We start from the raw sequence: 4553 nt of genomic DNA, 5'->3' as shown, positions 1-4553 counted from the left end.
AAGGGAATGGTGGCATAATTTGGATTTCAGACTGGCAGAGGCCACAGAAGACAGTAGTGGGTGCCATGATATGTGAAAACGGCAGAGGAACTGCATACATGCAGATGCTTGGGGGAAAGACATTACAAGTAATAATATTTCTCAAAAATAATAGAAACATAAATAGAGCATCTAAGGCTCTGAGAATAAGTTGGAGTGAGGCTCTTTGCAAAATTAAGCCATTTGAAATCAGCTATGTATATAGAAGAAAATTTTAAAAAGCACACACACAAGACCAGACAGAATACATGCATAGAAAACATCTGATAATATCTTCAGCCTCTACCCAGGGATGACCACAAAACTCAAGGGCCCAGAGTCCTAGAGCTAAAGCCGGGAGACTGAAAAAATGCAGACCAGCGGGGCACTACTCACTCCTCCTGCTCTGATCCACTCTTGTACCAGGGGCCTGATCAGACCTGCGTCTGCCTCCTTCCTGAGGAGGCCAGAGGTCCCATCTGAACAGCCTTCCTACAGCAGTGTCCCACTTCAGGTGGCCAGGCGGGAGTTCCAGACCAGTGTGGTCTCCCAGGACACTGACACAGCGGCCAAGTTTATTGGCGCTGGGGCCACCACAGTTGGTGTGGTTGGTTCAGGGGCCGGTACTGGAAGAGCGTTTGGCAGCTTGACCATTGGCTATGCCAAGAACCTGTCTCTGAAGCAGCAGCTCTTCTCCTATGCCATTCTGGGCTTTGCCCTATCTGAGGCTATGTGGCTCTTCTATCTGATGGTCATCTTCCTCATCAATTTCGCCATGTGAGGCTCCATGGAGGTCTCCTACCCACCCCTGCTGCTTGGACTCCAGGCCACGCCTGCGGCTGGAGTGTGCTAAGCTTTACCATTAAACACAATGTTTCTCTAAACTCAAAAAAGAAAAAAACCTCAAGGGCCCATAAATTAGCAAAGGTCTTCCATATTGGTCTACAAATATTGGAGATGCAACTATTTTTTCAAATGCCAAATTTTCAATGATCACAGGGCATACAAAGAAACGAGGAAATACTCATTTAAAGAAAGAAAATAAATCTCCAGAAGCCATCTCTGAAGAAACACATGCATCAGTTACTAGACAAAGACTTTCAAAGGAAACTATCTTAACATAGTACAAGGCATATCTGGAAAACCCACAGCAAATGTCATACTCAATGATGAAAACTGAAAGCATTTCCTTTAAGATGAGGAACAAGGCAAGTATGCCTACATTCACCACTTCTATTCAACCAAGTACAAGCTCTAGTCAGAGAAATTAGTCAAAGAAAAAAATAAAAGGCATTTAAACTGGAAAGAAAGAAAATTTTCTGTTTGCAAACAATATGATCTTATATGCATAAAATCCTAAAGATTCTACCAAAAACCTGTTAGAACTGATAAATGAATTCAGCAAAGTAGCAGGATACAAAGTCAATACACAAAAATCAGTGGCATTTCTAAACACTAACAATGAATTATCCAAAAAGGAAATAACAAACACAATTCCATTTACAACAGCATCAAAAAAAAATAAAATACTTAGGAATTAACCGAAGAGGTGAAGACTTGTACAATGAAAATGACAAAACATTACTGAAAGGAATTAAAGATGTATATAAATAAAGCACATTCCATGTTCATGGGTTGGAAGACAATATCGTTAAGATGTCAATAGCACCCAAAGCAACCTACAGATTCAATACAATCACTGTCTAAATCCCAAGGACATTTTTTTACAGAATTAGAAATGCCATCCTAAAATTCATATGGAATCTCACAGGACCTTGAATAGCCACAATAATCTTGAAAAAAAATAACAAAGTTGGAGGCCTGATTTCCAAACATATTACAAAGTTACCATAATCAAAACACTGTGGTACTGGCATAAAGACAGACATATAGACAAATGGAAAGGAATAGAGAGCCCAGAAATACACCCTCATGCATATTGTGAAATAATTTTTGACACAGGTGCCAAGACCATTCAAAGAGGAAATGACAGTCTTTTCCAGAAGTGGTGTTGGGAAAACTGGATGTCCACATATAGAAGAATAAAAATGGGAAGATGGCGGTGTGGGAAGACACAGAGTTGGCATCTCCCCACAACTAGGGCACCTGCCAGCTGCTGGTGGGGGACTCCAACACCCAGGGAGATGGGAGGAACCCCAAAGTGAACCGGTAGGACATAGGGGGACTGAGGGGGAAGGAGAAGTGGAGGCCAGAAAGGAATGGCACCCCTGAGGCCAGGGAGATCAGGAGAGGCAGGTGGAAGGGGCCCTCCAGGAGGAGCAGAACAGGAGTGGAGGTCATTTGCCCTGCCTACTTGGACCCGGGGAGCCTGCTGAGCTCCCAGGCCAATCCCCTGCCCTCCAAACCCCCTCCATGCCATGAGGGTCCTTGGGGACATAGGAGGGAGGCCCAGAATATAAGGAGAGGCAGGCGGGAGGGGCCTTCCAGGAGCACCAGGAGAGGATAGAAGGGTGTTAGCCCTGCCCACTCAAGCCCAGAAAGCCTACTGGTCTCCCAGGTGAGGTCCCCCACCCTCTGAGACCAGGGGTTGGGGGCACGCCTGGGGCCCTTCTGTTCCTTGAGCCTAAGCCCCAACACCCCACAGTCCCCAGGGCCTTTTCCAACCCTGCTGGTCCTGAGCATTGGTCCCGCCCACCACCCAAAACTTGCCCTGCTTAGGCTCCACCCTCCACAACCAAGGTCTTTTCTCCCTTTTTTTTCTTTTCCCTCCTCCTCTTTTGTTACTATTGTGGTATTGATGTAGTTTCCAGTTGTTGATTCATCTATATTTTTATTTTTATATTCTTTCTAACATGTCTGTTATTTTTCTAGTCTAATTTTATTTTTTACTTTGTTTTTATTTTTTGTATTTTGTTTTTTATTTTTGCCACCCCACGCAGCTTGTGGGATCTTGGCTCATGAGCCTGGGGTCAGGCCAAAGCTCCTGCAGTAGGAGCTCCAAGTCCAAACCACTGGACTAACAAAGAACTTCAGACACCAGGGAATATTCATTGGAGTGAGGTCACACAGAGTTCCTCATCTCAGTACCAAGACCCAGCTCTACTCAATAGCCTACAAACTGCCGTGTTGGAAGCCTCAGGCCAAACAACCAGTAAGACAGGAACATAATCCCACTCATTAAAAAAAGAGAGAGAGAGAGAGATGGCAAAACAGTATGTCACAGATGAAGGAGCAAGGTAAACACCTACAAGACCAAATAAATGAAGAGGAAATAAGCAATCTACCTGAAAAAGAGTTCAGAGTAATGACGGTAAAGATGATCCAGAAGCTCGGAAATAGAATGGAAGCACAAATTGAGAAAACACAAGAAATGTTTAACAAAGATCTAGAAGAACTAAAGAACAAACAAACAGAGATAAACAACACAATAACTGAAATGAAAAATACACTAGAAGGAATAAATAACAGAATAATTGAGGCAAAAGAATGAATAAGTGAGCTGGAAGCCAAAATGGTGGAAATAACTGCTGAGGAACAGAATAAAGAAAAAAGAATGAAATGAATTGATGACAGTCTCAGAGACCTCTGGGACAACTTTAAATGCACCATTTGAATTATAGGGGTCCCAGAAGAAGCAGAGAAAAAAAATCGTCTTAGAAAATATTTGAAAAAATTGTAGTGGAAAACTTGCCTAACATGGGAAAGGAAATAGTCACCCAAATCCAGGAAGCACAGAGAGTCCCATACAGGATAAACCCTAGGAAAAACACACCAAGACACATATTAATCAAACTAACAAAAATTAAATTCAAAGAAAAAATATTAAGGCAGCAAGGGAAAAACAAAAAATAACATACAAAGGAATCCCCATAAGGTTATCAGCTGATTTTTCAGCAGAAACTCAGCAGGCCAGAAGGGAGTGGCAGGATATATTTAAAGTGACGAAAGAGAAAAATCTACAACCAAGATTACTCTACCCAGCAAGAATCTCATTCAGATTCGATGGAAGTCAAAAGCTTTTCAGAAAAAAAAAAAAAAAAGCTTTTCGACAAGCAAAAGCTAAGAAAATTCAGCACCACAAAGCCAGCTTTTCAACAAATGCTAAAGAAACTTCTCTAAGCAGGAAACACAAGAGAAGAAAAAGACCCACAAAAACAAACCCAAGGGCTTCCCTGGTGGTGCAGTGGTTGGGAGTCCGCCTGCCGATGCGGGGGGCGCAGGTTTGTGCCCCAGTCTGGGAGGGTCTCGCGTGCTGTGGAGCGGCTGGGCCCGTGGGCCATGGCCGCTGGGCCTGCACGTCCAGGGCCTGTGCTCCACAGCGGTGGGGTGGGGGGTGGGAGTGGCTACAGTGGTGGGAGGCCCGCATACCGCAAACAAAACAAAACAAAAAACAAAACAATTAAGAAAATGGTAATAGGAGCATTCATATTGATAATAACCTTGAATGTAAATGGATTAAATGCCCCAACCAAAAGACGCAGACTAGCTGAATGGATACAAAAACAAGACCCATATATATGCTGCCTACAAGAGACCCAATTCAGACCTAGGGACACATACAGACTGAAAGTGAA

General features: G+C 43.3%; 1 pseudogene; it reads left to right on the top strand.

Annotated features, from left to right (window-relative positions):
- The first annotated feature begins 388 nt into the window (after positions 1-388).
- Positions 389-799, top strand: LOC112399031 (ATP synthase F(0) complex subunit C1, mitochondrial pseudogene; annotated as a pseudogene).
- Positions 800-4553: the final 3754 nt, after the last annotated feature.

Source organism: Neophocaena asiaeorientalis, unplaced genomic scaffold (assembly GCF_003031525.2).
Source record: "Neophocaena asiaeorientalis asiaeorientalis breed wild unplaced genomic scaffold, Neophocaena_asiaeorientalis_V1.1 scaffold114, whole genome shotgun sequence".
NCBI classification, from domain to species: domain Eukaryota; kingdom Metazoa; phylum Chordata; class Mammalia; order Artiodactyla; family Phocoenidae; genus Neophocaena; species Neophocaena asiaeorientalis.
The sequence above is the reverse complement of the archived record's forward strand: the minus strand, read 5'-3'. Positions and strand labels throughout refer to the sequence as shown.